The following is a 26,462-nucleotide window of genomic DNA, read 5'->3' as shown; positions in this document are numbered from 1 at the left end:
TGGATCTGTTCAATTTCTGATAGGAAAAAAAAATCTTTGTTCTGGAACAATACCCATGCATCATCTGAATTGTTCAATACAATACCAGAGCCACATGCTGTCTCCAGACTATAGAGATCCAGTAAAATTAGGATGGAATTTGTCTAGGAACTTAGCATTACTATTCTCTACCAACATATCTCAGTTGCGTGAAGAGAGCTTTTAACTGATAAAACAGTATAAAATTTCTTGAGAATCTATACAGAAGTACTTGTTGGTAAAGGATTATTTCTACAGTTAAGTATGTTAATATGCTGGGAAGGACTCCAGGAATTTAATCAAAGCATTTAGCAAACAATGCTCAATCCTCACACTTGCCAATGTAATTAAGTATTATCCTCGTATTTGAGTGGGGAAATTTAAGCAGAGAGGCTAAGTAGTTGACCCAAGATCACAGAGAGGGAGTCAGTGTCAGAGCCAGGATTAAAACTCGAGAGTTCCTGTGGTCAGGTCACTAAACAATTTGGAAATATCTGAGATGTTTGGGTTTTTAATATTTTCTTCAATTTTTAATTTGGGAGTAATGTGCTGTCTGTATGGGGATCTCCTGGATGGTTTGCTCGGGGATCTGTGAGATGGATGCATTTTCTTTTATTCCTATATGCTTCCTGGCTTAGATACCACTATTAGACCCCTTCTGCTCCTTTTTCAATTAAAACAAAAGAAATGTAGTTGCAGCCATATGTGTAGATTTGATACCGCTTTGATGGAGGATGTCTTGGTGCTTTGAAGACACACGTCTTGATTTGAGGGCTACAGTAACAATCGTTTAGACTGGAGTAATTTAGTCAGCATTCAGTTTTCAAAACATAGTTTTGCATATAGCTATTATCCTGCAAACCAGTGAATTCAGAGAAATTCAGAAGAAAAAAAATCTCCCCTGTTCATGGAAATCTAACACATGCAGTTCAACAGTGGACAGTTAAAATACCTGTAATCTATTTTGGTCCAGTCTACGGAAGGGACCATTGGGAAAAAATGTTCTCCCTTTCAAGTTTAAAAAAAATAAAATCCACATATTTTTTGTTGTTGCTGCTGCTGTCAGCTACTTCTCTCTCTCTCTCTCTCTCTCATTATTCATCCCAGACATGCAGAAATACAGCAGCTCGGGCTTTTCTGGATTGTGTACAATTATTTGTCTATCTTGTTTGCATCTGAAAGAATTTAGATGCAGTTCCAGCGTAGGTAACCCGGTGCACTTTCACCCATTTCACTGAGCTATTCTGCAGAGAAATTGTAACACCTCTTACCAGGCTTAAAGCTATGATGATCGAATGGGACATGTTATCACAATATTGTAGCTGAAACAAAATCAGGCATACTACCTGCTAACAAAATAATTGGTATTTCTGTATCCGTTTTCATGAGTTCCAAAGCGTTCTGCACAAACAGCAACAGAAAGGTACATGTCTTGTGCTGACACAAATGTTAGACCATCTGTGGATGAACGCAGTTAAACATTGCCAAGGACTACGTATGGAAGGCATAGAATAGTCACTGGGTTCCCCTGTGTCTGCTTTACGTGGATCCTCAAGATGCTCACTGAAGTTTTACAGAGCAGTAAATAACTACGGGATTCTCTCGATTAATAGTGATAGGGCTACAATTGCTGGGTATTTATGATACCTCACGGTGCCTACAAATTCCACCTGATTAACTAGATGCAGGTGCAAAGGCAAATCATGGCCTTGAGACTCATCCTTATGCCTAAAATATTTCAGCTCCGTGTTTCTGAAGCAATACTTTTTCTCTCCAAATATGTGAGGAAATTGTCATAGAAGGATAAAAGGGCAGTGAGAAATGTGGAGATCAGAAAAGGATATTTACTAGAGGGGGGAGAGAGTAAAGATGCATGCCATGAGTCCAATGAACATAAGGTCAATGAAATAAAAAATGTCTCCGTGCTCATAAGGGGGTCTGTCCCTTTCCAGTTGCTGTTGCACAGATGTAGACTGGTAGGAGAAATAGCTCTCTGTTACCAGCCGTGCTGCTTCCTGCTCCAAATCACACGTTTCAGGATGCTCTCAGCGCTGCATACAGCTCCTCCACTGCTTGATGCTATCAGACTGATCCTGTATGTTAAATTCATTTGCAGTCGTCCAATGATGAGTGGAAGGAAGTTTAGACTAACCATAAGGCATGTCATAGCTGATGTTAAACAGTCTACCAAAATAGACTGATTGTATTGTAAGTGAGCTGCAGGGGTAATTAGCAGCTTTCTCAGAGGGAAGCTGTGAAAGATGCAGAAACCCTGTATTGGAGCATAAGCTTGTCTGCACATAGGGCAGGGACTAGCACAATGGGGATCTGGTCCGTGAGTGGGGCTTCTAAAGCACTAGTGAAATACTCACCTGTCGTTATGAATAGAGCACTGACTTCTCCCCATCTGTGAGAATGGTACAAGTCTTCACAATTGTACCTTGTTTTTTTCATTGTATGTTAATTCCAAACCCCTCTTCTAATCTTTTAAACCAAGAGCTGTACACAGCAACAGGGTGGTGTCTGTGTCACAGAGTACTAGATTGCGTGTCTGGGGTTCTGTGATTTATTTTTGGGTCTGCTAGCTCACTTGCTGATGACTTTGGGCAAGTCACGTCTCCATGTTGTGCCTCAGTTTCCCCCTCTCTAAAATAGAAGTCCATAGTACTTCCCTTCCTCAAGGGGTGGAGTGAGGTATAATTGTAAAGTGCTTTGAGCTCTTGTAGAAATGAATTGGGAGAATATCTATCTCAAAGTGAGATTGAGCTCTTGAGGGGAAAACCTGCAGGTTGAAACGTGGCCACAGTCTTGGACTACAGAGGGCGCTGCTGCCCCTAGCAACACCATCCACCACGATTGCAAAGTGTCGTAAGCCTCTGCTGGAACATAGAGTTCTCCAGCATTCATACGCCTGTACTGGCTCCAAAACAACCTGGAAGAAAGATAAAGCTGGGCTGTAGAGTGGGGGACCGTTCTTATTCAGTACAATAGCCAACAAGCAGGCCTGCCTATTTCTCACCCCCGCACCTTCTACGATGCCTGTGTTCCCTGAGAACTGACATAGCCCTGCCTCAGAGTAGGAGGAAGAACGGAAGGGTCTGTTTCTGACTGAGCGAGTGGCAGGCAGAAGGAGTAAGGTAGAGTGAACTCTTACAATCGGGCTCTGTGTTTAGAGGGCTCCTTTTGCTTGGCTTTCCGCTCTCCTGAAACCTGTTGTGTTTGCTTTGCAAGCTGTGTTTTTCCGTAACGTGCAAATTCCTTTCCACCGAGCAGAGGTGGGTACAGACGCCTTCTGAGGAGGATGCACTGAGTGGTGGTAAGGTTCCTGAAATGTACAGTTAACCCTGAGTGTGGTGGGGTTGAGGGATTATTGCAGTTGAATGCCCCACTGCATGGAGCAATTGCGGTGCTACAGAGCACACAAATCTCTAGGTAGAAAAGTGCTGGGAGTGGAATTTGTCAGAGAAACTTTTCTTGCCCCAACCAGAGCTCACATGCTACACCAGGAGGTGTAGAAAAATCCAAGAGCCGACCTCAAACAGCCTGGTCCCTTTGTAGAAACAGCATTCCCAATCTTTATGTGTTGGAAGCAAATAGTTCAGCGCTAGGAATGTAGGTGGCCTGTTACAAGCTAATTGAGAGGTGGTCTCTGCCCCACGGAATTTAACATCTGAGACTACAGCATTGACTTTACAGAACAAATTACAGCCTGCTCCCGGCAACCTGGAGCCACATTTCCTGCCAAACACTCGGGCAGTGTGTTTTTATTAAAGATGAAGGTGGCACAGGTTCAGGTTAAATGTGAGTGCCCTTGTTTTATCCATGGCTATGGTCCTGTGTACTGAAGTAATGAAATCAAAAGCATTCCAACCCTTCCATTTCATGGTCTAAACTCGATTACCCTAACACGGACCGTTCCTTTAACAGGCTCTTGTTTGCAAGATCTTTGCTCCCTTCTGTGATTACAAGGGGCTTCGGTGGACAGACGGCATCTTCATTTGACAGACCTTCTTGTTCCCAATTTCTACTGCCCCCCTTAAATTTCTATTTAACCCCTTGACTCAGGGGAAGTTTGTTCCTTTTAGGAACATGGTTTCTGTGGAAAGCTCTGTGTTTTCATCTAGTATCTCTAGTGGCACTATACTTATGGTTCTTCCACTTTAAACGCTGCTTTTTTCCAAGAGACTCCACTGGGACAAACGTTTTCCTGCCCCATGTAAGTCAAAATTAAATCTGTCTGCCATGGGATGGGCGGGGGGGCGGCGTTGTCATTTGTGTGAAGCATAAGCTTTATTTTCGCACAGACTCTCAGTGGGTCATTCTTTGCCTAGATGGTTGTTTAAAGTGAGTTTGACTGTGGCTCTTTGATATGATCCCTGGATTTGCACAGAGGCTTTCATATGTGGCTGAAAACAAACTCATGAGCCATTTGGATGCTAAAAATCTCATTAGCATCAGCGGAAAGACTCAGGGTTGTTTCCTAGAGTAATTGCTTGTTGTCCATATGCTCATATTTGAAGCCAGGAAATGAATGCCGGACCACCATGCCAGTGGGCTCTCTGGGTCAGAGTGCATGTGGTGGTGCTTGCAGTGGGCTCAACCCCAAGGTACAAAGGCAGAGGCTTTGTGTGGCTGGCTGGCTGCCTGCTGATCTTGGGTTAGCGCCACCATTTACACCGACAGCCGCCTTGGGAAGAAGAATCAATGGGTTTAGAAACTGGGTTGGCATCAGAAGGTCAGAAAGGATCCTGAAGAGTCTGGGCCAGTGCTCTGTGCAGCAGTCTGGCCTGTCCCAGCCATGATGCACGTTGCAATGATGATTCCTGAAAGCCCCATGTGTTGTGTCCTAGGGCCTGACTCATGCTGCTTTGCCTTGCTGCAAACCCAGAGGCCTGATTTCTGCTCCTAATATGGGCTCGTTGTCCCAAAGAAAGGGGCAGCGGAAGTCGTTAGTGACCCCACTCTGTGGCTGGATAGACTGGGGGACCTGGGTTAAAACAGTAGGGAGAATAGATCACTTTTCATCAAAACTATGGTAAATATCATGCCTGGGGAAGTTTATTGGGGCCTTTATGATGGCCTTGGCCACTGTTTCCCCCTTTCCTTCTGTCAAGCCCCCGACCCAAGCGCTCTGACTGCAGGATGCTAAAAGGCCAGATTCAGCAAAGTTTATTAGCACAGGCAACCTGCCCCGAAAGCTGGCCAGGATGGAAGGTGGACAGTGCAGTCTCCTTCCTGTGTCATGTACTTTGACATTCACACCCACCAGAGCAAAATTACCCTGGCTGCAGCATTTCTTGGGAAAAACAAGTCAAGGGCATGTTGCTTCCTCTCAGCCACACCGGCAAGAAGAACGGCCGTGCCCTGCTCTGACGCTTCACGTTCACATAAGCTCTTTGACGCACGGATCAAATGTTAGTTCACTGAGCCTCCCAAGACCCGGTGGGGAGGTGAACATTAACTCTAGCTTCCAAAAGAACCATGGAGCTACTGTGGGACTTGGCCCAAGGAATGGTAGCAAGTCAGTGGCTGCACCTGACTCCCAGGCCTCTGCAAGGGTGGGACTCAAACTTGGGGGACCTCAGTCGCCTGCTCTAGCCAAGAAACCTCATTCCCTCCCGCAGCTTGGGCTTGAAGTCTGGAGTCCTACGCGTCACCTGTACTGATCACTCTCCTGCACTACCGTGGGTGCTAACACCAGCTGATTCTTATAGCAGGGAGGCCATCTGGGCAGCAACAAAAATGGACTTCTGTGCCCACCGCAATTACCTTTCCACTCAACATTTCTGACTCCCATCTACCTGGATGCTGTGGGACAGAGATGTGGTGAACCAAAGCTAGAACAAGAGACTGCAGTGCACTGTCTTAGGCCAATCTAGCCTTTTGTACGTGTCCTTTATTGTGTTCATGGAGGAGCACTAACCAGAGTCTCAAAAGTACCTAGCAACAAGCAGATGCCATGGGGACAAGTCCAGGTTTTCCAAACGCACTGGAAAATTCTGCCCTTAACATCTGTTCTTCAGTTCCCCAAACCGTAAATATTTCTCTCTGCCCAGGGGCTTTCATAATGGTTGATAAAGAACTCGGAGGTCCTAGGCTAAAAAGTGCCGTGAGGAGCAGTGTATTCCTGTTACTCCAGCTTTGCTGCCGGTGGGTAACGCATTTGCTCTGTAAATAAATCAAAGCTTTCTAGGGCGGTCTACACTGCCCCCTCTGTGCTGCACAGACCTCTCCGTTATACCTGTGCCAGGCCCCGGAGCTGCACCAGTGTCAGTGAGAAGGGAACTTTGGCTTCTCTGTTGTGTTTGCCCACTGAGAGCAGTGGCTATTGAACAATACGAAGCTGGTGCTTTGGAACCGAGCTGAGCTGTGTCCTGCTCAGATGTCTCATGGGTAGTGGTAACTACAGAACTGCTACCGCTCTCTCCTTTCCTTCCAAATTTTGGGGCTTGTCCCCTGCAGCTGCTGCACCACGGAGCAGAGCTCTAGGCTACCCCTGCTTGCCCAGGTGCAGATGGCTGAGCAGGATTCATAAGGCATCATCGGCGGGTACCAGGCTCCTAGTGAAGATGGCCTTTTAAGTCAAGGTCGCAGCAGGCAGCAGCATCCGCTCGTCTTTCAAAGGCTTTATTCTTGATTGGGGCACATCACAGCATGTCTCAAAACACTCCCCCCGAACAGTGTCTCGGAGGCTTATCCCTTTATCATAAATCAGCAGCAGAGCTAATATTCATGTCTAGGAAGTGAGATCGTATCAGAGCCCCATGCTGGGCTTCGAACTGGGTGCGTGGTGAGGCATGCATGGGTTTGGAGTGTGAGGCAAAGGGGGGGACTGCGGCAGGAACTCTTTATCAGAGAGGAAACTGTACTGTACTTAAACAGGAGAGAGAGGGTTCTGTGTGCATGCAGCACCTTTGCCACGACCATTAAAGAACATCTGCTACAGGGCACGCTCTGCCATCTCATGTTAGTACCCTGGGCCGATCGATGCGTTGCATTCATGCAATAGTGTCAATCACATACCGGCCAGCAGACAATTAACTAATGGCTCAGATTATACTCAACATTCAGAGGACAGGGTAATTCAAGAAGACAAAATACCAGAGGTTCTGAAACATAAAGCTACCTGGCTGTGAACCGAAATTTTCCCTTAAAAATATTTTTTTAAGCTGACATGATGATTGACGCCTATCACGCTTTTCATTCATAGATCTTGATGTGCCTTACAAAAGTGATCAACTATCACAAGCCCCATTTTAAAGAGGGGGAAACCGAGGCATGGAGCGAGAGGAAGGGATTTGCCCCAGGTCAACCAGTGAGTCAGTGGCAGGGTTAGAAGTCAGATGTCCTGACTCTGAGTGTCAGGTCTAGCCCCTTCCCCACACTGCATCCCTTAACTTCTGATCATACTAATTCTGAAGGAAATTCCTCCTTTGAAACTAGAGTTATAAGCAATTTTGAGGCAGATTCTGCCCTGATTTTCACCCCAAGGACAGTGGGATTGCTGTGAATAATGGCAGAATTAGGGGCTTACTAATTTTCTTAGCTGAAAGTGTGTTCCTTTCCTTTAAACAAACAAAACAATGTCTCTTTGTGTTTGTGGAGCACCTAGTGCAACAAGACCTGATCCGGATAGGCATTGCTATAATATAAATGCTTAATAATAATACATTAGTAGAGGTTCTGCCCAGATGCAATGGGCTGACCACGCAGAAGTTACAGATCCTCTGGGACATTTCCATAAAGGTAGGGGCTTATGCTTGCTACCTGCTTTCCCAGGGAGAGAGGCACAGATGCGTATGGCTGTATGTGAACAGCATGCATAGCACAGTGGACACCACTATAAACCGGGCATTTGTCTCCAGCGGACACTCCTAAACTGGCTACGCTGTTTGCAGCGGCCCCCATGCTAAGTACAGAGACCAGCCCGGCAAACAGAAGTACTATGGCTGGAATTTTCAGAAAGGTTCAGCCCCCTGGGAACGCACTGAAACAAGTTGTTAGGTGGTTTTTCGGAAGAGCTCATTCAGCACATTGGCAAATTCAGACCCAGCTGTGGGGGCTGAGCTTTTTGGAAAAATCTGGCCCCAGGAGATGGTAAACAGTGACATTTTAAGGACACCCACCGGAGCTGTTGTGTTTGCTTGCAGAGTTGGATCCAGTTCGTAGAGCCAGCCAGACGTGATCCCCCAAACTTTTTGCTTTCTACGCAACACTGAGAATGTGAGGAAACCATACGGACACCATTTGGTTCCCAAGACCTGTATTTACTGACGCTAGACAAAGCTACAAGGCCTAGCTAGGTAAGTACACTGCTGCCCTGTTAGCTTCTGATGGCTTTTGCAATAGGAGACAGAGGCCCACTAGAGAATCCCAAATTATCTAATGGAGGGATTCTGCCCCATTCCTATAGACTACACTAACCCCTAGGAGAAGCACATTCACATCTCTAAGGTTATTTTGGGGAACAAAGGTGGCAGGATCGGTCCCATGGGTCATAAACACGTCAGTTACAGCCTCCACCCTGCCAGATCAATCAGCAGGGCCTGGAAAGTCCAACTTCCCTCCAACACCAGAGTGACCCTAGGGGCTTATTGTGCATGGCCTTTATTGTTGTTTCCTTCACAGCGTCCTCCTGTCTGTGTCGCTAGGGGGCTTCACTCTGCCCGTGGAGCCAGCCCCAGACACCTTCTCTCCAGCAATAGGTGGGCCTAGGTGTGTGGTGGGTGGAGCAATGATGCTAGCCCTACCTCAGGTCACTATATAGATGGGGTTGCAGGCTGTGCCTGCTCCCTAAGGGGGGGCCTACCTAAGCACTCCCAAACACATGCCTTCCTGTCTCCAGGCTTTGTGGGAGCATCTGCTCCCCACCCAAGGTAAGCGCAGGGGAGAGGACTCCCTGTGTTCTCATCTGTATCGTGATCCCAGTGCGAAGGGGCTGGTGCTGCAAGGTGCAGGGCGCTGTCTGCACTCATGGAAGTTAGTGGGGATGGAAGGTGGATGACCAGGCACCTAGGCAAGGTCCAGGGAAGGAGTCCAGGACTGAGAATCTGAACGTGCAGTTCCACATCTCAGCTCATTAGTGGGCAGCGAGTCACCGAAGAGCTGCTGTTTTGGCAGTGTGTGCGGTGGTGGGGGCTGGTGGCTTTTGTTTATGGCTGTGTTACCCAGCTCCTCTAAAAGGGCCCCTTGGCTGCAGTGGGGGATGGAGTACCTCGGGGGGTCTGTATGTGTGTTACCTGGAATGCCATGTATGTTCCAATCCGATGGGGCCTATTGTTGCCCGGAGTCTGTCTCTGAAGTGTGTGGGAGGCTGGGGGTATATGTTACAAGGCAAGGCAATGAGGCCATCCCAAGTTGATCGAGTTTCACGAGACCTGATGTTCCCTCTTCCCCCTCAAGTTTATAGATTCGCTGCTCTGTCCCCTCCTCCTGCTTCTCACAGCCACGGCTGAGCGTCTCCCCTTCCCCTGCAGTTGTGACCAGGCTGATGGCAAAATGATGTCTGCGAGGAGGGCAGTTTTCTCTTACTGATTCGTAGGCCAGGAGGGATCCTGGTGATGATCAATCCAGGGCCATCCTGCTCGGGGGCTGCTGTACAGGATGAGAGGCAGTCCTCACTCTGTGATCGGCCCCCGCCTGTTCTGTTCTGTTCAGGTTTTTCTCCTCTGCTCATCACTGGAGTATCTTGAGTCCCTGGAGGGATTTTTGAGCCTTTCGGGGTGGAGACAGAAAATTGCTCCTGTGTTTATTTTCACCCCTTTGCATAGGGCTCAGGTTTTTACATAGGAGAGAGCAATGCAAATAGGCCCTCAGCTGGGGATGCTGTGCAAACAGGAGGCAAGCGACCAGGACCGTTTCCTCCTTTCCCCTCCTGGGTGAGGCTGGGGCTATAGATAGGGCAAAGGCCCCTTTCTGGGAGGTGCTCCAGGTGGGTTGGTCTTCAGCAGCTTTTGTACCAGATTAGAAGAGGCGCCGGGGAAAACACTGAAGCAGGTGTAAGGGGACATAGTTCCACCAGAATCAACGGAGCTGCGCTGCTTTACACCTGCTGTGCCACCAGGAAACTCCTTCTCTGGCAGAACTCCCTCTTTTCAGACCTTCCCGGACACAGGCTCCCCGGGGTAGCCCCAAGAGAGAGGCATCTGGTTTTCATGAGGGTCGCTGGGAGACCACAGTCAGACAGGCCTAGTCCAGCACCCTTCAGTGCAGCCAGTCCGATGCTGGGCACTTCCCTGAGACAGCTGATAGTGGCACTGAGCAAGCTCAGTCGCAGGTCACTGGGGGGAAAGGACAGCCTTGTGGTGAAGGCACTGGACTGAGACTCAGGAGATCTGGATGCAGCTTGCGGCTCTGCCACAGCCTGCATGTGTGGGCTTGGGCAAGTCACTCCATCTCTCTGGGCCTCAGTTCCCCATATGTAAAATGCGGATAATGATCTGTTCAGCCCTTCTTTGTCTTAGCTGTGTAGAGCGCAAGCTCGCCAGGGCAGGGGCTGTCTCGCACTGTGTGTGGTAGGTGCTACAGCAGGGCAAAAAGACTATTATTATTTGGAGGAGGAGGGATGGAGAAGCCGGTATCACCGTAATGTACCCCACAGGGCCAGATTCTGATCCCCTTAGTTCCATGGCATAGTGCCTTACTTCTCAACGGCACTGCTCGAGGCTAAGGTACTAAATGCCCCATGTGGTAGGAGATCAAGATCTGGCCCTGGGGGGTGTATTGGGGCAATCTGTGCTTCTCAAACTCTCTTCCTCCAAATAATAATCAGCCTTTGTTCTTGCGCCATTCATCCAGGGGGCCCGGTGTGCTGCCCGAATGTGCTTAAAAGCTTCCTGTTTTACAGTGAGTTGGCAAAATCTCACACTAGCTGGGAGTCCTGATTCCCAGCCCCATTGCTTTAGTCACTAGGCTCTGATACTTCGCAGTAAGCGTGAAAAATAACTGCTCTCTCTCCTCCTTTTCTTTCCACCTGCTGTTTCTGCTGGCTCCATCTTTGCATCCATTTGTTCTCTTCCCAGCTGGGAGCATGAAGATGCTCAGGGCAAGTGCGAGGAGTGACCTCAAGTGCAAGCCAGCCGGGGTTCCCCTGGATGTTCGCTTGCTCTGAGTTACTCCTTACTTCCTGGTGTCGATGGGCCTGGGCACTTCCTTCCAAGCTGTTACCCTGCTTCCTGGGGAGCAGAGGCCTGGCAGGAATCTATTCAGGGCAGGAAATGAGTCTTTTTCACACGTCTGTTCCTTTACAGCTCATGGCAGGAGGCTCTGTGATCTTTAGGGACTGGGTTTGGGTTGTACGCAGAGGACCAGATTCTGCTCCTGGTCACGCAGGGTGTCTCCACCCCGCCCTGAGATCAAAGGTGTAATGAAGTGCAGAGTGCAGCCTGGACCCTCTGTTCCTCAGCGTTTCTGAAAGGTGCCCAAATCCCTTTCACTTCCTGGCGGTCCCTTGGAAACTGCCAGCCCTGCTCCTGGAAGGGGTTAATCTCCTGCGGGCTGTGAGGGAACTGAAAGTGTCTCTATCACAGGGGTATCCAGTCCCCTCCTTTAACAGGCCTTCAATGCAAAGGGCACCATTTGCATGTCTGTGGGTGTTTGCTTTGGTGCCTGGCCAAACTCACTGCGGTGAGGGAGGTGGGGAGCGGACCCCCTGCCAGTCACCAAGGGTAAGGAACAAGCAGGAGCAATTTCAAAGGGGCTTCCGCCTTTCCTTTGGTCCCCACACTCATCGGCTGCAGTCTCCCCTGGTGGTAGAACCATTCCCTGGCTGGGGGTTAATTTGTGAGTTGCTTTTAGGGTGTCTCACCCTTGCTAGGAAGGAAGGATTTTGCAATGGGTGGGAGGGGACATAAAAATCTCACTCATTCACACTGCCATGGAATACCTGCCTTGGCACGCTTGCCCCTGCACTGTGGTGCTCTGGCACTCATACACATGTGCACACATACTCTGGAAAATGTGCCTGCCTCCTTATTCCGCATCCCCCTCACAGAGCCTGCCTGGCCCTCAGGAAACCTCCGTCTACCATGTGGCTGGGCTCTGCAGTGAAAGCAAACAATGGGATCCCCAGAGACGACAATGCCCCATTGTCCTTTGAAGCCATAACAATGAAACAATAGCCCACAGTCTGCTTCGTTCATTCCCGGGCCCACCCCCTGCAGCAACGCCCTGTATCCCTGCTGCTGTCTGTATTCGGGGGCTCATGCTGTCCCCATAGAACCTCCCAGGCTCTGATTTGTCCTGGATGCCCCGGCTGACACACGTGCACCCCAGTTGTAGCAAGATGTCCCTCAGAGGAGAAGGAAGCAGCCTCTAGCTGGTCTTTTATTGTGATGGTTTCATTACTAGCGATGGAAAAGTCCTATTAAGTAATCCCGTCCCTCCCCACCCTGGAGGACAATGGGGCGTTGTTGTCTCTGGGGCTGGCCATTGTTTGCTTTCACTGTAGCTGTGGTCCCTCGAGGGTTGCTGATGCCTCATGTTCTTGATGACGAGGGAGAGGCTGTTATAACACGGACTCTTCTCCCACATGCTTGCTCCTCTGTGGAGGGGCAAGCAAAGCCGGTGCTGGTGACAGAGCCACGGGAGAGGGGCAAGGGGACTTGGTAGGCAAGGGAGAGCAGGGATGGGGCTTCAGGGGGCACTGCTACAGCGCCGTGCGTGCCGAGGGAGTTTCACCAGGTCAGGTAGCTGGAGCAAAAAGTGCCAGAGGGCTTTAGAGCAGAAATTGTAGGGGAAAGATGCTCGTGGACTGCAAAACCCCCGGAGTTCCCCATCCCAGCACCGCAGCCCCCTTACTCTGCGCTGCCAGGCCGTTCGTCCGGTTTGAAGCTGGACAGTCCTCTTTTCCCATGGTTTTGTCCCCTGTCCACTACTGAGACAACACCAGATGTGGTTTTGTCCGGGATGGCGGACGGGGGATGCCGTTTTGAAGAGCACGCCGTGCCACCCCGGCCGGTCTGACCTTGCACGCACCATGTGTGTGAGGTCACACTGGTGGGGTGGGAGGAGAGAGAGAGAGAGAGACAGTTCCTGGGAGTACCAGAACATCCAGTATTCTGGGGATGTGGCAGTGACCACCCTCCCCCTACAAAGTCCCCAGGAGCCAGAGATGCAGGGAATGCCATGCTGTGATTTTTGCTTCTTTCATCGCACAGGCGTGAATTCCCTTGAAACATGCCACCCGGGTTGCAGTTGCCCCATTGGCCCTGTCTGCAGGTCCCGCGCACCACAGCAGGAATTTGAATGTGCAAAGCACCAGGAGGAGCTGGTACTGTTTCAGGCCCTATGGAAATGCAGAAAGAAGACGGGGATGGAGGGCAAACAACAATGAAAATCTGCCACAAGGAAATTTAACTAGGTCCCTGATTTTTGCTGTTGTTAAAATCCCTTCCCCACTGGGTCCTGGCTTGCATACAGAAGACTGTGATGATTCGGACCAAGAATCCATTTTATCCAGAGATAAGCATGGCCTGAAATCTGAGGCATCCCTGGTATCCAAGGGTCCAGGTGTCCCTGGCTGGCATCAGGGCTCCGTGGCACCATTCAGATCCAATCTCTATAAAGGGTCAAATCAAAGTCCTGGACCCAGGTTGGCCCAGTGGACAGAGCACTGGGCTGAGAATCCGACCTGGGTTCTGCTTCTGCCATTGAGCCTGCTGTTTAAGCTTGGGCAGGTCTCGGTGCTCAGTTCTGCCCTCTGCAGAATGTGGGAAATGCTAGCTGTCCCCCTCTGGGGTTCTGTGCGATCAACGGATGAAAATGACCATCTGAGAATTTCTGTGCAGCTGAGTGACCCCTGATTGGCTAAGAACTGTGCGCACTCCAGCTTGTCCTATCTTGTTGATCGGTGCTTCCCAAACAGTTGTTCCCGACCCTCCAGAGGATTACGGGAAGGGTCTAGATGGGTCACTACTTCCAGGTGGATTAGTCCATCACTCACGGGGCCCTGGCTTAGGCAAACACACACTTCTTCCGACTCAGTGTAGGGGGGTTGGATAGTGAGCCAGCCCTGTTCTCCCCCAGCAGCAGCCGCTCCTGTCCCACAGGGCTGGGCCCGGCTCCCTGCTTTGGGCGTTGTGCCCTGATGCACAGTGTCGCAGCGCTACTCAGATTTGGCCGGGCCGCCCCTCCATGTCTGTACAGCACCTTGCACAATATACCACCCTATTGATTGGCCAGTGGACACTACCACATGATAAGTGTTTAAAACTTCTATGACTATTTATTCAATAACCTTCACCTTTAGGGAGGTTTGAATCCAGCTCCGTACATATAGGATTGCTGGATCTGGGACTCTGCTGATGGCTGGGCTGTGGTAGTCAGCTTCCCCACCATAGCTGACATCCAGGTGCCATGTTCCCCCAAAGTTTGGGAGGGTTCATATCTGCAGGAGGTGGGGCCAGGCCCCTCTCTTAGTACCTATCAGCAGCCAAACCCACCTGAATAGGTAATGAATGGAGGAGAGAAAAGAGCCCTGAGTACATTGTGTTTCCAATGGGCCGAGAACAATTGCTAAATACAAATCACACAGAGAATGGAGAGAGAGAGACAAAAGAGAGAACCCCAGCACAAAGGAGAGGAATGAAATGGCAAGTAAAGTCAAACAAAAAGGAGCCAGGCTGAGACAAAAGAAGGGAACAATATCCCCGAGGCAATCGGCTCCCGAACAATAGGGGCAGTGACAGCAGCACAAAGGCACCAGTGTTTGCAAGTAGACGTTATCTCACACAGCCACTGGCAGGCCTGGCCGCGGCGCTTCTATTTTCAGGGTTGCTTTTGTGCGGCGCTGAACAATATTCCTTGCATGGTTGCAGATATAAAGATGAGGGGGGTTTGGGTCGCTCTTCCCTGCCCAGTGCCAGCTCGGTTATAAAACCAGGTTCAGCCCTTCTGAGGACGGGGAAAGGGGGAGAATGTTTGGCTCGGCGTAGCTGGTTCCGTTTCTGTTCCGATGCCGTGGGGGGCCCAGTTTTGTCGGGTCAGGGGTGAGCATCTTTCAGTTCCTGGCCTGTTCTTTTCCTTTCGCCTGTCTGGACAGTGCTAGCGAGGTGGCTATAGAAACACAGCTACCCACAGTCTTAAGAGTTCCCTGGCGGGGATGGGGAATGGGCGAGCTGGCCTTGCCTGCATGGGAGATTTCAGCCAGGGGTAGCGAGCCGCTGTCATAACTATGCTGGTCGCACTCTGTTCTGGGTCAGTTCCAAACCGATGCCTCAGCCACTATCAAACCGATGCCGCGGGATAATGCCCTGTGCCCTCAGGGGTAGGAGGCGCTCATCATAGTCAGCACTGAACCAAGGCTATGGCTAGTACCGGCCTCATGTTTCAGTAGGGTGCAGAAGCTTGTGGTGCTGTCAAGCTTCCCATCTGGAGGATGTTTAAAATGGAGGCCCTGACTCACTGTGGTCATTAAAGAGCCCGTGGCACTTTTTGCGAGTTGATGGGTGTTAACCCCAGTGTCCTGCCCAGATGCCAAGGAAGGGGATACTTTCTGCCTTCCGAAATTCCCTTCTCCTCACCTTGCCATTTCAGTTGGACATGGTATTATTTTTGACTTCCTGAGCTAAACCACTGTGTTCCTGTGCATTGCTACGCAGCTGCTGCATCCTTTCCCAGAGGTAGCTGTCGGGCAGCGATTGGTTTAAGCCAGTCAGTAGTTTCTGCTTTCTCCATCAGGCAGTTCGGAGACTCCTTTGGAATGAAAGGCGCTGCCCTTCTTGGCTCCGCTCCCCGAGCTGTACATTTGGCCGAGTGCAGCTTGTGGCCTGGAAAGCACACCTGGGCAAACCAGAATGGTGGCTTTCAAATGTTTACGTCTTCACTTGGTTGGCGCTGACGGGAGACGCCTCCCAAGTCCTGCTGGAGTCAGCCTTGCTACCGGCAGGCTTGGAAAAACTCCCTGCCTTTGTCCCTCAACTTGCCCCCTTGCCCCCCGCTGCTTCCTGGTCCGTTACATCTATGCTTTGCAGCCTTTCAGGCTAGGCAGGCAGCGAGCTGTACCCATGGTGCAAACGTCACTCTCTTTGCTGCTAGCGCCTCCTTCTCCTTCCCTCTCTGGGGATTTGTTTCATCCGCCTCTTGTGTTTCGTCACAGGGCACTAGACTGGGACTCAGGACACCTGGGTTCTGTTCCTTGATCTCCCACAAAATTGTTCTTCTGTGGATCCCATAATGCCTCCCACTTTCTGCTTCGTGGATGTGACCCAGTCTATCACTATTTGGCAACAGCCGGCCTGTTTTGCTGCATATTAGGTTACAGTAGTGAAGTTTTCTCTTCTTTTATTCAACAAACAAGTAGCCAAGTCTCCAGGACTGAATCTGTGACCGGGCCCAGCTATGAAATAACGTTCCTACGTACACTCCAAATCATCCACTCCCCTTCTTGGACCTCACACGGGACCTTCTTGTGTCACTTTCCCTCCCCTGGCCCTTTTCATGATCATCCCACACTTTGAAAACCACAAGCCTTACATTGCATGAAACTAGGCTGCCACAAACTGGTGAGGTTTCATCAAGCTACTGTAAGTCATGCAGAAAAAACGTCACCTTGTGGAAAGAGAAGTCAGGGTGTTGAGAAGAGAATGCTATAGAAGCCCCATATCAGTACTGATCTCCTAAGACACCCAGCTTTAGCAGATGGGTTTAGCTTTCACTTGAAAGGCCTTATTTCTGATATTGATCGTGTTATCTGAAGGATACATCCTGTTGCTAAATTTGGCTGTTTTCTTAGTTCAACAGCTGCTGTTGCAGTAAGCTAAATGGAGTTTCAGTGGAGGTGGGTTTTGCATACTACGAACTAATGATGAATCCCTGATTTCACATTGCACTGGAGAACAGGTTTCAGAGTAACAGCCGTGTTAGAGAACCAAGACTTTCTAGAGATGCTGAAGTAAGTGGTGTTGCACCATGCCACTTCCTGCCCCATTTGTACTCACAGCATGACCAGACTTCAGGACAAAATGCTTTCATGGGAAAATATTTGGGACTTTAAATCAAAACAAACTAGCAGCTGTTCTTAAAGTGGAAAGTGGTTCTCTAAAAAAGACAGTGAGACACGAACAGTGCTGTCCATGTAAGGGCCTGATTATGATTTGAGCTAAACCAGTGTAAATCAGGAGTCATTCTACAGAAGGCATTGGAATCAGATCAGTGTGAAACTAGGGCATGGGGGAGGAGAACCAGGCCTATAAAACAGTATCACTTTAAGAGTCCAAATATTTTTTTCTACCAGTCAGCACTGCGAATTCTCCACTGAGAAGCAAGCTGGGTTCTTTCTGTCCTGTGCATCTTCCAAGCTCTCATAAATAAGAACCCGTTCCCCCACTCCCCTTTTACAGTGGTTGTTTGGGATAAGGGAATATGCTTGTTGGAGATGATTGCTTAGTTCAGGTTTCAGAGTAGCAACCATGTTAGTCTATATCCGCAAAAAGAAAAGGAGTACTTGTGGCACCTTAGAGACTAACAAATTTATTGGAGCATAAGCTTTCGTAACAAGCATATTTCCTTGTCCCAGACAACCACTGTAAAGGAGGTGTGGGGGAATGGGTTCTTATTTATTTATTCCTCCTCTATGATGGATAGGGAAAACCACTTTCTTTCTGCTTGTTTTTTACATGAGACATTCAGGTCTTACCTACTCAACAGACACTATGGAGGTCTAGAGAACGAGTGACATTACAGGAGTGAAAGTTGAGCAACTGAGATGGGAAGGGATTTGTGGGGAGACTTGTTAAAACTTCTTGTTGATTGTTTACTTCGGTTAATACCCATTTAACGCCTTGACCAAATAACCTTTTAGATAAAGGATGTATTTGTTAAAGATTTAACAGTGAAGGTATGAGAGCTTGGAAGGTGCACAGGACAGAAAGAACCCAGCTTGCTTCTCAGTGGGGAATTCGCAGTGCTGACAGGTAGAAAAAAATATTTTGACTCTTAAAGTGATACTGTTTTTATAGGCCTGTAGCTCACAAAAGCTTATGCTCAAATAAATTGGTTAGTCTCTAAGGTGCCACAAGTCCTCCTTTTCGTTTTGCTTAGTTCAGGTTTCACTGGCTGTGTCAGTGTTCTGAATAGGTTTAATAAAAGAGATGACCTCACCCACCTTGTCTCACTAATATCCTGGGACCGACACGGCTACAATAACACTGCATGTATCTACATTTGCAAGTTAATTTGATCTTGTTCTACAAGCCACGGAGAGAGAGAATCTGGCTGTTTCTGATATTATTTTGCTAGGCAAGCACTCTGTGCTACAGTTAGCTGTATTTAAATCCTCCCTAAGCCTTAATATAATAATAACAATAATAATAATTAGCAATAATACTCTGCACTTCTCTAATGCCTTGCATCTAAACAGTACGCATGCTAATTAATTAAAGCCAGGCAATCCTCATCTACCTTCCACAGTGAGGGAAAATCATTGCTAAATAAATTCTTAAGAAAGATCACAAAGGCAGGGAAATCCAGGCACTGAAACAAGACAAATGCGGATTTAAAGACAATCAGGACCAAGACCATGTGACACGAGAAGTGGACAAGGCAGGAGAAAAGATAAAAACCCAGGCAAATGGCAGAGGCAGGAAACAACCAAAAGCTTTAAAAAAAAAAAAAAAAACGAAAGAAAGAAAGAAAGGAACCAAGATGAAGGGAGCAACAAAGGATCAAAGAGAGGAGTACCCAGAGGCTGAACAAAGACATCGGAACAAAGAGCGAGCTGGCACAAAGGACCAAAGAAGGGAGAACAAAGAATGGAGAACAAAGCAACTAAAAAGAAAACAAAGACGCTGGACAAGAAAAGCCCCTCTGTTAGAGCTGAGCTTTTGAAGGGGTCCCAGGACACGTGGGGCTGGGTGGGTGGGTTAGATGTGGGGGGATACACTGATTTATGTTGCGTTACTGAGTGAAAGGTGCTGTGGTGTCCAATGTGGGTGAGGAGAAGGGTTTGTTATGGGATGCATTGGGAGTGGGAGCAGAGGACCCAGGAGCATTTGATTTGCTTTTGAATCAATAGGCCCAAACCAGAGCCCATGTGAATTTAGGGGGAAAGGCAGATATATGTCCAGTCTCTATGGCTCTGCTTTTCTCTGGGCGCCTTTAGCTGCCTTCTAGACTGCTCTTGACGCCGAAGTGAATGACTCTGTGATCACATCCTTTGTCTGGCCCAAGCTGCTCACCGGATGTTTCCAACTATCCAAAGAGTAGGTTGGCTTGGATCTGAGCTCAGAATTGCCCCCTTCTCTAGAGTAACCGTTTCCGGCCAGTTCTCTCTCCCCATCTCTTCCACGAAGATCACACCACTCACAGATCCAAAATGGTGGTGTTTCAACCACGCCTGCCTTCCACCCTGCCGAGTTCCTCATGCAAAGTTAATGCAGCCAACCCACCTGCCCCATTATGTTGAAAGGGGACCCCAAGCCAAGGACTGGGGCTGAGCGTCCTGCTGATACAGCCCAACTAAGCCACGGGACGCATGAATGGCTCAGGTCCCCCTCTGGTCTGTTAGACTCTAGCAGGACCCATAGGATTTATGGACTTGCTGCAGGGACTGGCCTTGCCCTGCAGCAGAACAACTGGGGGGCAAATTTCTGCAAGGATTTCTTTCCATTTCACCCCTCCAAGGGTTTTCTTTGGGGAATTCAAGGCCCTCTAGTCAGGTGTATTATTACCAGATGAAAACCCATTCTTTCGCCTGGAGCTAAAGCACATTGTTATCTTTAACCAGGTGATAAGACAGTTTGGCCTCACCCATATGGGTCAGACCAAAACATTTTATCTTGTTTCAGCCAGAACAGATTTTTGACAATACTTAACTCATTTCTTTGGGCTGTCCAGAGAGGGGCAAAATGCCGTCACAATAAAAAGCATAAAGGAGCAGGGAAAGACCCCTTAGATCATCAAATCTACCTCTTTGCCATGGAGGGCTCTAGTCCCCTGATAGGGGACAGATCAGATATTCAAGATCTCGGTGGATCTTGTTTTAACCTGGGTTAATAATTTCATCTCTGGTTATTAAGACTAAGTCTACACTAGGAACTTCCGCAGGTATAATAACATTGGTAAAGATTGTGATAAAAATGACATTTTTTAATACTGGCAAAACCCCTAGTGTAGATGCAGTTGTACCAAAAAACATTGCTTTTGCCAGCATAGGTTATTTGCCTTCGAGAATCGGTATGAGCAACACCATCAAAAGCCCATCTGCGTCTACACTAGGAGGGTTTGCCAGGGTAGCTATACCAGCAGAACTCTTCTAGTGTAGCCCTGTCCTAAGGTCTGGACAGGCACATAACCCCAGTGAAATCCGTGTGGCCACAGTGTCTGATCCATCCAGAGCAGCTTTCAGAATCAGGGTCCAACAGACAGAATTCCTAAGACTCGCCTTCATTTCTCCCCATTGATGCTGTTGGTTTGCTTTACCTTGGTTTGCATTCTTGGGAGAGTGAAGCTAGCCTAATCAGTTTCACTTTCGGAGGGCCTTTGGGGGCTAGCATGAATCTAAGGATACAGCCACTGTCTGGTTCTCCTGCACTGGCTAGCGCTGATGTCTGGGTTCCTAACACTGTGGGAACATTTACATTTAAAAAAAAAACTGTTGTAATTGGAAATGACAAACTAACCAGGGAAACACTTCAGTTCGTAGTGGCCTAAATTTGTTCCCTATCAAGTCTAAATTTGGAACCAAATCTTCTTGACGGCATTAGTGTAACCCAGTGGTCAGTGTGTGTTATGTGTCCCTCTCTGTATCTCTTCGTAGCAGATGTGAGTCTGTTACAGCTCCTAGCCTACTACACAGCTTGGCCTATTAGCATAAGCTCTAGAGACTCATGCTTTTAGTTCTGGAGATCTTTCACTCACCTCTCCCCCGCTCCCCGTGCCAGACGAAATGATTGCTGACTCATTACCTTTAAGGAAAACTAACAGCAACGAGCTCTTCTGATGCCAATGGCACCAGGGCATATCTGAACCACTCCATGGAAGTAGGTGGCGTTACACTGGTGGCTGTGACCACAGAATCTGGCCCAGACACATTTTGGTTGCTAATGGCCAAGGTTTTCCAGAGCGCCTGGTGATTTTTAGATGCTTCTGTTTCTGTGGGGTGCCCAAGCTGAGACGCCGCAAAGGGTGTTTTCACAGGTCAGGACCTTGGCAGTTTCTGCAAACTGGGCTCCTTTAAAGTATCTCTAGTAGGGCCCCCAAAAGGGGAGGCACCCCTAATTCCTAGTCACTTTTGAAAATCCTGCCTACAAAGCATAGGTGATCCTCTGAGGTGCGTGACTTTGTCAAGAATTTGACTTTCTGTGGCAATCATTTGTATGTAATGCTAAGGAAGCCCTCCCTACCTCCAGGTGATGTATGGCTAAACAGTGTAGTGCTTGGTAGAAAAAGGATTATTATTTGATTGGTTCCTGCTGGTCTGCTAACCACATGTCGGGTGGGGGAGGGATAGCTCAGTGGTTTGAGCATTGGCCTGCTAAACCCAGGGTTGCGAGTTCAGTCCTTGAGGGGGGCTGTTTAGGGATCTGGGGTAAAAATTGGGGATTGGTCCTGCTTTGAGCAGGGGGTTGGACTAGATGACCTCCTGAGGTCCCTTCCAACCCTGTGATTCTGTGACTCGCTACAGGTTACCACCACTGGCAGCAAGGCGCTCACAGGTGACTGGAAATGACTCTTAAGTGGCATGTGTAAAATGCGTCAATGAGAGGGGAAGTACTTTGCAGTGGTACCTTGTTCAGGGTGGCTTCCCAGACCTCACCCATTTCACCGCCGCCTGAGAGTTACATGGTGAGACCGAAGCCTACTGACATGCAGTGTGGGGAATGAGATGCTCCCATCTGGACTGAATGTGTGAACTCACCTGATGCAGGGCCTTTGTAAATGGCCCTGGGCTGCCCACGTCACATGCTGAAACAGAGGGGATGGGCTGAGGGCGTGGGAGGGTTGGTCCCATGGCATGTGGCACTAAGGAATTCTTCGCTACCCCATGGCAGCTGTAAAATTAGACGACCTGCTTACATTTACCCCAAGGGCCATTTCTCAGCCCCCCAGGGCAGTCTGGAACTGAGACGGCCCAGAGGTGGCAGAAAGTCACTTTTCCGCCTCTTCCTCAAGCCGCACTTTCTAAACGGAGTCTCCAAAAGGTGCGGCACAGAATCGGACTTGTTACACCTCAGGAAGATGCTTCCAAGGAGATGATGCTGGCGATCTCAGGTTGAGTTCTTGTCGCGTTAAGGAACCCTTTACTCCCCCACCCGGCAGCAGATGTGTGTTACCGTTAACACGCACACAGAAAGTGCATATAAATCGCTGTTCAAATGATGGCAAAGATTAGATACAAACTAACATGAGCCAGAGAATTCTTCTTTATAGAATGCATCCGACGAAGTGAGCTGTCGCTCACAAAAGCTTATGCTCAAATAAATTAGTTAGTCTCTAAGGTGCCACAAGTCCTCCTTTTCTTCTTTATAGAGGTTACCCTGCTTTTAATTTAGTAGTTGTCTTAGGACTCTGAACGTGATGGGCCAAATGCATTCCTGGTGTAACTCTATTGCTTTCAGTTGGCTTGTACCAGGAATGAATGTGGGCTTGTGTGATCCTTCATACCATATGTGCTGCAAGATTTATATACAGTAGGGTGACACTGAATTTACAGACACTACAGTAGCGTTGTTTTACTATATTTAATATGTTACGTGTGTATGTGTATACATTTTACACACCATATACTGTAATCTATTATATGAATGTGTAAGTTTCCAAATGCATCACTAGAAATGTATTCATATGGCTTTGATACGGCTCTTCTATGAGACTCTCTAAACTCTTTACAGAGAGCCAGAACATCATAATCTCTTCCCCCCAATGAGAAAGAAGTATCCTGTTTTACAGATGGGGAAACTGAGGCAGGGCTACGTTAATGGTCATGCACTAGTTTGGGGGTATTTGAGGACTCAGTCTGAGACAACCAGGGCCTGATTTTCAGAGATGCTGAGCACCACCGAACCTGGTCAAAGTCAATGGGAGCTGGGATTGCTCAGCATCTCTGCAAATCAGGCCAACAGTGTTTCCATTTGGACACCTAATAATTGAGACACCCAAAATGAGGGCCACTTTTGAACATTTTGTCCGTAGAGACCTGTCTAAGGTCACATATACAGTCAGTGGCCAAGCTGGGAAAAGAACCCAGGAGTCCTGAATCCCAGCCCCGAATTCTACCCAACAGAGCACACCCAATACAAACCTAAATTTGGTGCTGATTATTAATACTACTAGGCTAACTCCTGAAGATATTGCTAGCTTTTTTATCCATCACTGATTTGGGTAAAGCTGCTGCTGAAGTCAGTTGGAGTTCTATAATAATAATAGCTAGCTCTTTTCTAAGGAGGTCAATATCATTATCCCCATTTTACAGGTGGGGAAGCTGAGGCATAGAGAGGTGAAGTGAGCTGTCCAGAAGGCAAGTCGCAGAGCTTCAAATTGAACCCAGGTCTCCAGAGTCCTAGTCCACTGTCCTATCCATGCCACGCAGACTGCAGAATCTGGTCTATGTAGATTAGAAACCCATTAGATTATAAAGTCCCCAGGGGTCAGGGCAGGAGAAGCAATGGAAGGGGCAGGAGAAACAATGGCAGCGCTATCAGTTGCTCACTCCATCTCTTTGCACTCAGTTTTGTTTCCAGGATTATGTGTTGAAAGAAAGGGTAGCTAAAGCAATAAACAAAATCTGCGTGAGCTCCTCCTGGTCAGGGTATTCTGCTTCTGCAGCTTCCCCACAGTGGGTGAGGAACTAAGCCCATGCCCACTTCCAAACAATGGTTCACTTCCTCGCAGGAAGCAAGGTTTGAGTTCTTCTCGCCCTCTCAGACCAGTGACAAAAGGGCCAGGCCATTGTCTGAGCCATTCCCATGACTCAGTCAACTGTATCCTGAGATCTGGAGGCTGGAATATTGCAGCCGGCGCAAAGGGGAGATGCATTCATCAAGCTAGAAGGACGGTGCTAGGCTCCCTTGAGGGGGCTCGGGAAAAGGAAAGGAACTGGCTGTCTCTTTCCATCCATATCCCCTGCTCTGGAGACAGCAGAATCCTTGCCCCTGCTAAACCTCCTCATCCCTCCTGATTGTCCCTGGTTCCTTCTGCTGTGTAAAACGGAATACTGAAATGAACCGGACTCCAGCTCAAAGCAGGGGGTCCAGTCCTACCTCCTTGCTCAGGCTAGATGCTGCTGATCCAAGAGTCAAAGACTAAGCAGAAGCTGGGTGACAGCTTCAGGCCTAATGGTATTTGATTTAACGAAGGAAGAAAATGTTTGCTCCAATATGTCCTATCTTACTCATGCAGACAGGTCTGCTGATTTCTAAGTAAGTAGAGCAAGGTTTGTCCCTGGTTCGAGGGACTACTTTGAAACAGAAGGTGGAAAAACATTCCAACAGGGAGCAGTCCTTAGCAGGGGTGTCAGTTCCTTTGGGTCCGGGGCGGGTAGTTGCTCCCCCCCAGATCTTGGTGTGTCCCCCAACTTTTCATAGGTCTATATGCTCCACTTTTTGCCCCTGCCCCCAACTTTGCAGGATATGATATAACCATATATAAAGTTATTTATGCCCTCCCTCCTCTGGCCCCTGAATTTTTCTAATCATGACACCACTGGTCCTTAGTTTCGCCCATGTATCTGAATCAGAGGGCATAACAAAGACTGCAGTCTGCTATTGAGAATCAGAGCCAATAAGGAGAGATTTCAGAGTAACAGCCGTGTTAGTCTGTATTCGCAAAAAGAAAAGGAGGACTTGTGGCACCTTAGAGACTAACCAATTTATTTGAGCATAAGCTTTCGTGAGCTACAGCTCACTGCATCCGATGAAGTGAGCTGTAGCTCACGAAAGCTTATGCTCAAATAAATTGGTTAGTCTCTAAGGTGCCACAAGTACTCCTTTTCTTTTTGCAATAAGGAGAGAGGCTCTTGCACAGAGAGGCTGCAACTACCTTGTAACATCAAGGACAGGAGCAAAACCTTAACCCAAGGCACAGTGAGTTGTGTACATCAATTCCCACATGGTGAGTGCCTGATCCAAAGCCTTTCCATTGACACAAAAGGGCTTTGGATGGGGCCCATGGTGTCCAGTGGGCTTTTGCCAAAATCTGAGGAAGGTGGAGGAGAAATGAACAGCGCTAAGAGCAGGAATGTGCTGCAAAATACCTGAAAATGCCATTAGGAGGGAATTTAGGGCCGGATTCTGATCTCACTCATGTTGGCTGGCAGTGCCACTTACTGGCTTCAATGGAGTTACTCCTGATTTACCCTGTAGTATGGGCGCCGGGAGTCAGGTCCCTAGTGCGGAACTGATCAGCTTCTGTTTCCTGGGGCAGGCAGGGCAGACAGAGTCAGTGCTGGCTACACAGAACATCACCAAAAACACAAATCCTGCTTTCATCTGGAGCTCCCTGGACTGTTCCCTGTTGTCTGTTCCTCGTTCTGAGGCCTTGGCTACACACACAGGTTGCATGGCTGTAATTGTAGCCGGATAGTTAATACAATTAGGCTGCTGGTGAAAATATCCTTTGTGGGCACTGAGTCTCCATCCCTGTGCCTGTGCGGGGGGAGCCCACACTCTCGGGGTGGGGGGATGTAGCCCTGTGCCTGCTCCTTGCATACCCTGCAGCTGTGTTTTTTGTCCCTGCTGCTGGGCCCCGCGCCAGCCCATTGGTTCTTGCTGATTCAGAGGTGCCTGCCACAACATCACCCGACGATGCCCCACCCTGCCCCCTCCCTGGTGCTGCCAGATGTGGGGCTTTACCTGCCCAGCCTGGCATGCTTGCGGGCAGCAGGGTGGATGGCGGAGAGAGATTTGGAGGGGCTGATCCCTGTCCAGCTCTAGCCATGTGCCGCCTATGGGGTACAACTCTCTAGTGTGGATGTAGTTGTAGTGTATACCTGGCTAACTTATTCTGGTGCAGGAAGGGGAATAAACTATGTTGGTATAAGGCACCTTTTTACCCATATAACTGCATCCACACTAGGGGTTCCACTTATATAACGAGACTGGTGAGAAAAATCGCACCTCTCATTGGCATAGTTATACTGGCACACGATCTATGAACAGACCAGCTCTGACCCACGCAGGGAACGAGTCCGATCCTTGATAGCTCGTCCTTCTGTAAAGTGAGTGGGAGACACCATCAGCTCAGAACGGTAGCGCTTGACATTCCTCAGGCCTGAGTGTCGCCACCTCTCCATTTTTCCCAGGATCGGCTGTCTTGGGAAATCTGTAAGGATGCTCAATACACACTACCGGCTGTCTAGTCTGCTGGGCTCAGATCCTCCCAGATGTCCTGATGTTTTGTATCTCAGAGGAGGCATCCCTCCTTCTCCACACTCAAGGCACAGGGGCAGTGGAGGGCCAAGCCCTAGCATCCTTCCCTCTACCAACCCTTAGCCACTTCTTCAGTAAATC

At 48.7% G+C, this 26,462-nt stretch overlaps 1 protein-coding gene across 1 annotated transcript in view; it reads left to right on the top strand.

Annotated features, from left to right (window-relative positions):
- The first annotated feature begins 2,692 nt into the window (after positions 1–2,692).
- Positions 2,693–26,462, top strand: part of SOX13 (SRY-box transcription factor 13) — a 90,752-nt gene continuing 66,982 nt past the window's right edge. Inside the window, exons 1-2 of the mRNA XM_073319825.2 lie at positions 2,693–3,155; positions 8,169–8,321. The gene's annotated coding sequence lies outside the window, so the exon portion shown is untranslated. The remainder of the gene's footprint in view (positions 3,156–8,168; positions 8,322–26,462) is intronic.

The sequence above is a fragment of the Lepidochelys kempii genome, chromosome 21 (genome assembly GCF_965140285.1).
Source record: "Lepidochelys kempii isolate rLepKem1 chromosome 21, rLepKem1.hap1, whole genome shotgun sequence".
In the NCBI taxonomy this organism is placed as follows: Eukaryota; Metazoa; Chordata; order Testudines; family Cheloniidae; genus Lepidochelys; species Lepidochelys kempii.
Note: the sequence above shows the minus strand (reverse complement) of the source record. Positions and strands in the feature narration are given on the sequence as shown.